The sequence below is a fragment of the Asparagus officinalis genome, chromosome 4 (genome assembly GCF_001876935.1).
Source record: "Asparagus officinalis chromosome 4, Aspof.V1, whole genome shotgun sequence".
Taxonomy (NCBI): domain Eukaryota; kingdom Viridiplantae; phylum Streptophyta; class Magnoliopsida; order Asparagales; family Asparagaceae; genus Asparagus; species Asparagus officinalis.
The window spans coordinates 123,818,882-123,829,009 of NC_033797.1; the positions used below are offsets into that span (position 1 = coordinate 123,818,882).

The 10,128-nt window shown below is 37.4% G+C and overlaps 1 long non-coding RNA gene across 1 annotated transcript; it reads left to right on the plus strand.

Moving 5' to 3' along the window:
- On the plus strand, positions 623-2,552 carry LOC109836135. Its single transcript, XR_002245848.1, has 2 exons — positions 623-664; positions 2,310-2,552. It is a non-coding gene; the product is annotated as an uncharacterized LOC109836135 (long non-coding RNA).

Below are 10,128 nucleotides of genomic sequence, written 5' to 3' on the forward strand. Positions count from 1 at the left end.
TATCTATTTTCCTTATGTGATTTAGGATAATATTGCTGCCGCGTCGAAGGATGCAGCACTACGTGCTACCCAAGAAGCTGCTGATGACCCTCATGTCTTGTCTAGAGAGGAAAATAATGCCATTGCAATGAATGTGATGGGGTATAATAACCGGGGCAGATTTTCATTGATGGGGGTTGGAGCTCAGCGGGGTACCTCCAAAAAATCCTCCACGGCGTCCTCGACAACCTCGACTGCGACAACATCATTAACTATAACTCACACAACTTCTACAATTATGCGCATTAACCGTTATCTGCGCGGTAAGATCGACCCTACACTACTCATGCAACTAACGACGACTATGTGTTCAGATTTGCCTCCATCCCCTACTAGCGACGATGTTTTTACACACATCGTTTTATGCTTGTCTACTAGCGACGATGTTTTTACACACATCGTTTTATGCTTGTCCGGGAAGATTTCAGCTGAATTATTTGGAGAAGTTTTGGACCAAATAGATTTAGACGCTGGCGCACAGGTAAATTAATAATATGTCTTATATTGTTAAATTTCATTCTCTAAATGTAAATCTATTTATTTTTAGGCTGGACTTGCTGGAGTAAGTAGTAGTGGCGTGCAGAGGAGAGAACTTGACGATGATGATGACTCTTGATTTTATGAGGTAAGTTAGTTAATTGTATGTGTGTATGTGTGCAGTTGTCTTATTTAATTTAATCTGAAAATGCATATTCTTTTATAGTTAAATATCGTGGTTTCTCTTCAGAGTCTTAGTTATCTTGCTACTTTTTGAGAGATAGGGTTAGGCTTGGTACTTATCTTGTTACTTTGTTTGTGAGAGAAAGAGATAGCTTATATTACCTATCGTCTTTATGATGTTAGATCAAAGGGGCTTCTGAGCTTCTCTTCTAACTTTCATACTATGGCCAGCTGCAACTCGGCCTGTGCTTTCTATTCACCTGCTTTTGGCGATGGTCGTCCTGGATGTTATGTTTTATGCGAACTTGTTTCTTTGGTCAGTACATATTCATGATATGATGGTATTTACTTTTTGCTTTCTTTTTCAAGCAAATATACAAGAGACTTTCATGTAGTTTTTCTTTACTTTATTTGCCATTTTTTTAAACAAACTGATTCTGCATTCCAAAACTTTTATCTTCTTGAATTGTTCAGTTACGTGAACTTTAAATTGTGTATTATATGAAAAAGATTATAACGAAGAAGACATTAATCTCCTTTGCTGGTTCTTTGCAAAGGAGAATGATTGATAATTAGTGAACGACTATTTTACTGTAGAAAAGTAAATGTTTATTGTTATGTCAATTTTGCCTTTAGAATTAGTCAATTTTTTCACACATCTACGTATACAAGAATGAAAATAATACAAATATTAAAGTAATAGTGGTATTTAAATATTTCTTTTTTGGAAAAAAAAGTGTTTAAAATGGGATAAAGAGATTTTAATGAAACATGAACATTCTTTTATTGTATTTCTCTTTCTTGCTTATTGCTGTCAGTTTTTATGAAGTGTTTCCTTTGCACTCAAGTAGAATAATTAAATAAGGGTAAATCACACTTAAATACCCTATTGTTTACCTAATGTCGGACATAAATGCCCTCGGTTGTATTCATGAACGGCTGCACTTAAATACCCCAAAATTTCTAAAAGTTACACTTAAATACCCTATTAGGGTTCTCTGTGTGAATGGCTTACAACTCTATGATCCATGGAAAAGAACAAAAAGGGCGATGATGATTTGCCCAAAGGCATCAATTACTTGATTGCAAAGGTTATGGAAATGGCGAGGCAAGCTTGGATGGCCTGCTACTGTTCAGGCCAGCAGCTTGCAGCCATCCATTTGCTTTGTTTGGGTGGGTGGGGTTGCATCATTCGTTGTTAATGATGCTATATTAAACAGGGATATCTAGGCCTCCATAACATGTTAGACACTAGCCCTCGGGCTAGCATTGGGTCAGGGAATCCATTTCCTTGTAGCACTTGCAGGTCTGGGAATCTACAGCTGCTGATAAGGGTGGAAGGTTATCAAAAGGTTAAATAGCATGTGATTACCTTCTAGTTTGCATGGCTTTGCACTTATATACCTTCCTTTTCTTTTCTTGACATTTACATGTGCTCTTGTTTTTCAATGTAGTATGTTGCTGCTTCTGTTAATCAACAATTGGAGTATTCTCCAGAATATTCTCATGTGATTTCCACATGCTAAAATTTGGTCAATTAGTAAGCATACTTTTAAATTTAGGAATATATCATATTCTTAAAAATAATGCCACCTTCTTTTATCTTGCAGGTGCATGTGTTTCTTTGAGCATCTCTAGAGAAAATAATGCTCGTGGACCTGGATATCGGTTTGTAAATCGTCGTTGTATTTTTAAATCACAACTTTCTTTGTGTTGAGCCCAAAACAAACAGTGAGTTGATTGAGTTGTGCGGCAAATTTATATGTATATATATGTGGATGATTATAAGTTGGCAGAGATACTTTAAGAGAGAGATGATATGTATGAAAAAACATGTGTGACTTTGTTGTGTAGTCGTTTAGAATTGTTTGTGTGATTTATTCAAGTTGTTTTGTGGATAGTTTAATTGTTTGCGTGGTTGGTATATATTTGATTTTTATTATTGATTTGTAAACTGGATTTACAGGTTTATTCAATAGGAAATTTGAGTGGATTTACAGGTATACAATAGCCAATTTGGAAACTGCATAATAGTGGGAAAGAAACTATCCCAGACGGATTTTTTACATCCCAGACGGAAATATCCGCCTGGGATGTAAAATCGTCTGGGTTACTGCCAGACATCCCAGACGAAAAATTCCGTCTGGGTTAATTATCCCAGACGGAATTCCGTCGGGGATATTCCCAGATGGAATTCCGTCTGGGATAAATAACCCAGACAGAATTTTTCCGTTTGGGATATTTTGTATCTTAGACGAAAAATTCTGTTTGAGATGTATCCCAGACGGATACATCCCAGACGAAAAATTTTGTCTGGGTTACTTATCCCAGACGGAAATCATCCGTCTAGAATGTATTACAGACGGTTTTTTTCCGTCTATAAAAATCCGTCTAGAATACATTCTAGACGGAATTTCCGTCTAGAATAAAATATTCTAGACGGAAACTAATTAGATCCGTATTCCAGACGGAATTCCATATGGAATAGTTTTTCTAGACGGAATTATGGTTATTCCAGACGGAATTTTCTATCTGGAATGCGTCGTTTTGTACCAGTGAATTGCATGGAAAAAATTCTTTCTGTAAGTATAAACAATATTTTTTAAATCCAAATTTTGTGTTTGACTAGTTTTAACTGATAATTATGATGTTGTACCTTTTATTAAGAAATGTATTTCTACTTGAATTGAAATATTTTAGAAAAATACAATGCAATTTGTTAATTGAAGTTTGCTAACTTGACGATAGGGTATTAGTTGTTATTTTCTTTAAAATTATTTTAGAGCAAAAGAATTAAATTGACTATAAAAAATCTTGAATTTTTTTTCTTATGCTATATTTTTATTTCATGTCAACTAAATCATCCTATTAATTGTTATTATCTACATATATTTAGATGGCTAAGATTTACTTGTAATATATTGACATATATATTAATGGACACCATTTTCCAAAAATCCTACCTCAGTCAGCGCTAACTTACATGTTGAGGCGGTCGATTGAATCAATGCATGATACGGAGCGATAGTTATGGGATTGGAATACCATCCTAGTTTTTAGCCAATTTTGATTCTAAATTATATTAAAAATTAACAAAAATACTTGTTATTAGGGTTCCTTTTTCGACAAGTCTTTCACGGTTTATGTTCTTTCATGGCTCCTGTCGTTTAGAAAAAAGGCAAGCCTTCATCTTTCTTGTAATCAGATGATATATAGCTAAAATAATTTTCTGTGAAGAGTTTGGTTCATGTTCTTTTTTAATTTAACATCTTTAGAAGAAACTGTAGGTTCATAATGCAATACAGAGAGGTTTATTTATGCAAAAAAAGAATACATATATGGGTAAAGAAGAATTGTTAAAGGTGAGGGATAAAGCTTTGGTTTTGTTTGGTGGAGTGGACAATTTGAAAGGCCAAATCAGTTCTTGCTGGAAGGGTGCTAAAATAAAGCTTTCTGAACTATATTATGCAATTCATCCTACTGTAAATGATGTGATATGGTTCAAGACAGTCTGGGGGGGTTTAAACATCCATAAACATTCTTCTGTTAGTTGGCTTGCATTTCATGACAGGCTTCTCACACAGGACAGACTTCATAGGAGAGGTGTCATCAATGAAAACACCTGTATTCTCTGCTCTAGAGCAGCCAGTGAAACAAGAAACCACATGTTTTTTGAGTGTGTGTTTTCTGTGGATGTCTGGAACTGTATCATGAGCTGGCTGAGTTTTAAATGGAGATCTTGCAATTGGTCTCAGATAGTCAATTGGTATGCTTACAGGTTGAAGGGAAGGGGGTTAAAGCAACATCTCAAGAAAATGGCTTTGATTACCACTATATATTTCATTTGGAGAGAGCGGAATTTGAGGCTATTTCAGCAGAGGTCTAGAAGTGTTGATGTTTTGGTTAGAGATATCAAATTTGATGTCCTCACATCCATTCTCAACACCCCTTCAATTGCAAGTAGTGATGTTGTTTTGAGGATTTCTATCATTTGAATATCTATGTTTTATATGATATTCAGTTAGTTTTTCTTTGTAATCTCAGTTTTGAACACTGAGTATCTGATGTACATAAACCTTTCATACTTGGTTAGTGAATAAAAATTTTTCATTGACCAAAATAAAAGAATTTGAATCCTTTCTAGTACCACAATGAATAATGAAGATATTACTTTGTCAATTATAATTGTACAATAAGATCTTAATAATTAAATGGATCAGTATGTCATCTATTGTATTCATAAATGTATACAAGTCTAACATGATCAAGCTTCAACAAATAGCACAAACAAACCTATTGCAACATTATACAAGTTCAAGCCTAAAAACTCATCGTTAATTGCTTGGTGTAGTTACACAAGTCACTAGGTTAACTTAAATGCTTACATGAACCTATGCTGAGTTCGGATTTGAATTGTCTCAACTCTGCCAAGATGAATCATTCACGACTATGTATTTGTTATTCCGCGGGGTAGTTGTGCTTCACGCCAAATATTATTTCTTACCACAACCTTATGTATTTCACCTATTCTCATTGTGCACTCAACAAAAATTATAGTCATCGACGTTTGTGGGAAAAAGTACCGGTCTCCACTATTTTTCTCTTTTCATTGAGCTCAGAATCTTTAAAAGAACATTTCTTTATTCATAAATAAAGTAAACATTCTATTCAATATTGAGATCATTATTGTTAATCACAGTCATCTATTGTTCAATGAAATGTAATAATGTCGTTTGTTGCATCTATTTACAATTCATTCAAGATGGGCCACAACCATCAACTAGATAATAAACAATTCTGATCATACTTTCTAATCACATGTAGAAAACTATTCTCTTTATAATTATAATATATATTAACTAAAATTCTTCTACACTATTTAGAATCTTCTCCAAACTACAATTTTATGCAATATGCAACTGAAGCCCAAACAATCTTACACTATGACTACATCATCATTGGAGTCGAAGACAGCACTGCCAACTATCCATTGGCTATACAAGGCCCGCCACCGTCTCTCAAACCTCCAAAGTCTTAGAGTGTATTTGGCAAGTCAAAAGAACTAGTTTTAGTGGATATAAGTGTGATCTGAAAATTTGTTTTTAGTTTCGCAATATTTAGGCTAAGTTTGAACCAGTTCTTGCTAGTTCTTAGCACTTAAACTAATACTTTTTTTAACCAACCCCTGCATGGACGAACTCTAACCTAGTTGAACAAGAACTAGTTCAAACTCAGTCCTATTTTAGAATTTCCAAACACACCCTTGCTCTTAGATAGATGAGGCTCTCATTACCAAAAAAACATAATACATCTCTCAAACTTCACAAACTCCCTATGGGATACCTCCCCAACCTCTACATGTTAAAGTCAGCAGCACAACTTACACTGCCACGACGCACAACGCAGATCTAGCAATACTTTAGCAACCTAATTTTTACAGTGTGCCATACTCCACAATACACTATAAATACCCTGAGCTTTGGTGAAAAATCTCCGAAGCAAGGCGGGGGGGGGGAGAAATAAATAGCGAATGAATGTAAAAAAGTGTGGTAGTGTAGTAGTTTGTAGTAGAGAGAGTGTTTGCATTGAAGAGAGTACAGAGGATTGTACTACTAGAGAAATAATAATAAAATATTTTTAGCGTCTATTATAAAATATTTTTTAGTGTTTACCAGCCTTCTTAACTCAACAAGTGGTATCAAAGCTACTCTCACAAATCAGCAATTGGTACCAAAGCAGGTGGTCTAAGACTCGCTCTCTCCTACAGTGATCCTATCAGTGTTATTGAAGGTAAAAGTTCATGCTTAGCCCAGGATTGTGAAGTTAGTTGGTCAATAACCAAACTTGCGTGAAGACACTGAGGCAATACCACCTCATAATGAGGGATCTAGCAAGTACTACTACTGCAATTAAGAAACTTAGCTGCAACAACTACAATTACTGTAAGACATGTATAAAGTCCTATTTGCAAAGACAAATAGTTTGTAGTAGAGAGAGTGTTTGTATTGAAGAGAGTATAGAGGGTTATACTATTAGAGAAATAATAACAAAATAGTTTTCAGTATCTACCACCCTTCTCAAGTGGTATGAGAGCTACTCTCACAAATTAGCAATTGGTATTAGAGCAGGCGGTCTAGGAATCGCTCTCTCGTACGGTGATCCTATCAGCATTATTGAAGGTTGAAGTTCATGCTCGGTCCGGGAATGTGAAGTTTGTTGGTCAAGGACTAGGCTTGCATGAAGATATTGAGGCAATATCACCTCAAAATGGCGGACCTGGCAAGTACTACTACTGCACTTAAGAAACTTAAATGCAACAGCTACAGCTACTGGGAGACTTGTATAAAGTCTTATTTGTAAGGACAAGACAAGCAGATTGAGGAGCAAAGTAATCGACAAGCAAGGAAACCTGATGGTAGTTGCTACAACTGCAGGAAGAAAGGCCATTTCACAAAAGACTACCACTACAAAAGAAGACTTGTAGAGGGAAATGTTGTAACATTGCGCAGATGTCAAGGTGATGAAGAAGAATAGGATGCCCAAGCATCCATGGCCAACATTGAAGATGTATCGCTGAGCCAGAGTTTGCCTCTTGGTGGTTGCTCAAAATAGACGGATCCTCTGGCAAGGCCCGCAGTGGAGCAGGAGTAGTCTTACGCAGCCCTGACGGGTCAACGCATAAGCACTCCATCACCTTTGGATTTCCAGCCTCTAATAACGAGGCCGAATATGAAGCACTTTTGGCGAGTCTTTGAGCTACCTTAGCAATAAAAGCCAAGCACATTTGTATGTTAGCCGACTTCCAACTTGCTATCCATAAGGTGAATGGAGAGTATGCAACCAAAGATTCTAGGAAGGTTCTGTATTTGAAAGCGGCAAACGAGTTATTAGCCAACTTCACCGATTTTAGAATCTCCCAAGTCTTCCGCACCCTCAATGCTCGGACGGATGCTCTTTCCAAAGTGGATCATCTAGTTTAGGAACTAGTTTGGGGCTTGTATATATCGATACCCTTGAGCACCCTAGCATCTTCAAGGCATCAGAGGCTGTAATGCACACTGAAACGCCCATTGAGCCCTGTTGAATTGATCTCAACATCTAGTATCTAACACAGGTGACCCTACTAAAGAATGCTGCTGAAGCTATGAGTCTGCAAAGAAACGCTTGCTGCTATCTAATGCTCGATAGTCAATTTTATCGGCAGTCGTACTCCAGAAGTGGTGTGGGGCCCTATCTACGGTGTCTTCGACCTGCTGAAGCCAATTATGTTCTCCGAGAGATTCATAAAGGGACCTATCAGAATCACCCTGGGGCTAGAACTCTTGCCCAGAAGATCATTCACCAAGGGTACTATTGGCCCACCATATAGGCCAAGTCCAAAAGGCTCGTCTCTTTGTGCAAGAAGTGCTAATTCTTCTTAGCCATTCCACGAGCAACAACCACTAAGCTCACCTTCATTCTGAGCCTAATTCCTTTTGCCCAGTGGGGGTTGATTTATTGGGTCCTCTTCTTATACCTTTTGCATAGTGGAAGTTCTTGATAGTCACCATCGACTACTTCACAAAGTGGATTGAAGCTGAGCCTTTGGCTAAAATTGGTGAGACTAACATCACAAATTTTGTTTGGAGGTTCATTATCTACCGATTTGGTGTACCCCTCCTGTTTGTGATCGACAATGATACTAAGTTTGATAGGGGGCTTCCAAAGTTTTTGCGAAGAATAGAATATTCACCTTAAGTTCTCCTTGGTCACTCACCCCAAGTGCAATTGACTTGCCGAAGCTGCCAACTAATGCATCCTCCAAGCTCTGAAGAAGATAGGCATGGAGGCGAGAAATTGGGTTGAAGACTTGCTTAGGATTCTATGGTCCTATCGTACGACTCACAAGAACTCTACTAGAGAGACCCTCCTCAGGTTGGCCTATGGAGCCGAAGTAGTCACCGCAGTTAAAGTAGGCATGATGATGATCTGACTACGACATTTTGACAAAGGCTTGAACGCAGAGGGTCTTTGAATCGGACTCGACTTCATTGACGAAGTCTGAGAAAAAGCTCTCCTATACAAAGTCATCAATCAGAAGCGCATCGCCCGATACTACAACCGCAAAGTCTAACCACGTAGACTTAATATCAGCGATCTCATCCAACAAAAAGCAGCTTTCGACTAGGACATCAAGCGCGACAAGTTGGCTCCTAACTGGAGGAGGGATCCTACACCGTCCTTGAAGAATTGCACCCAGGAACCTACCAACTGAGAAGCCCCGACAGAAGAATCTTGCAGCATCCCTGGAACATCAAACACCTTAAGAAATACTTTCAATAATTATAAATGCAAATTTCATTTGTTAATGTAAGATCTTTTGAGTGCTAACTCTTATGTTGTACTCTCATTATCTTATCCTTACAAGACCAAAAGACCTTGGTGTGACGCCCCTGGGTTCACACAAGGCTGCAGTCCAAGGTGAAACCAAGAATGTCAAACCTGCTATGCACCACACCGTGCAATAACATGTTTCACCATCACAATTAACATCTATCTAGAAGAATCAACAACTGGTGTAGGTACAAAACAGGTAAGAGATAATACAAGGAATACTGAGGAAAAGATAATAGTCACATAAATATCTCATCATCCAACAATACAGAAATACATAGTCAAGATCTGAGTAGATAAACTGAAATACTCAACAAGTCTCAAATACAAATATCTGACGATGAAGAGATAAGGCTCACAGCCTTTACAATTTCTAGAATGATACCCTCAAATGTCTAACCTCACTATAGTGGAGCCCAAAGAAGAATAATACATAACTAGAAAGTAAAGCTGAACACTAATGTGGTCCGCTATCAACCTGTGACTCTCCGTGCTCCTGGCTCGTGACCTGAAAGGGGGGAGGGACAACGAGCGTCAAAGCGCTAGCGAGTAACATCACAACCAACCCCAAGGGAAAAGGGCTCGTTGTATAAGAAAATACAGATAATATATATATGATCCAAAAATCATTGATCCTACTAAAGAGGGTTTTAGTATTTAGAAATTTACAACACGAGCATAGGTACGTCGAGCGAAATAATCCAAACAAGGAAACCCTCATGTATATACCTTGTATCTCAAATTGCAAATCTCTAAACACCAAACCCGAGGTTCTAGTACAAGAAACAATAATAAAAGTAATACAACAAATCTCAGGGCATAAATACAGTGCCATGTCATAGCTTACATGAGCACCAGGTTATTACTTACATGTATGCCATGTTAAAATCTACATAAGTGTCATGTCATATACTCCTGTGAGAAAGTCATATACAGGGTTAAGAAATATGTCTGTTACAGGAACTAGATACTGTGGTTTCCAAACACATGAAATAAGTGGCAAATGTCCAACACGAGGACTGAAATGGATTATAGTCCAACACGAGGACTTCGGTG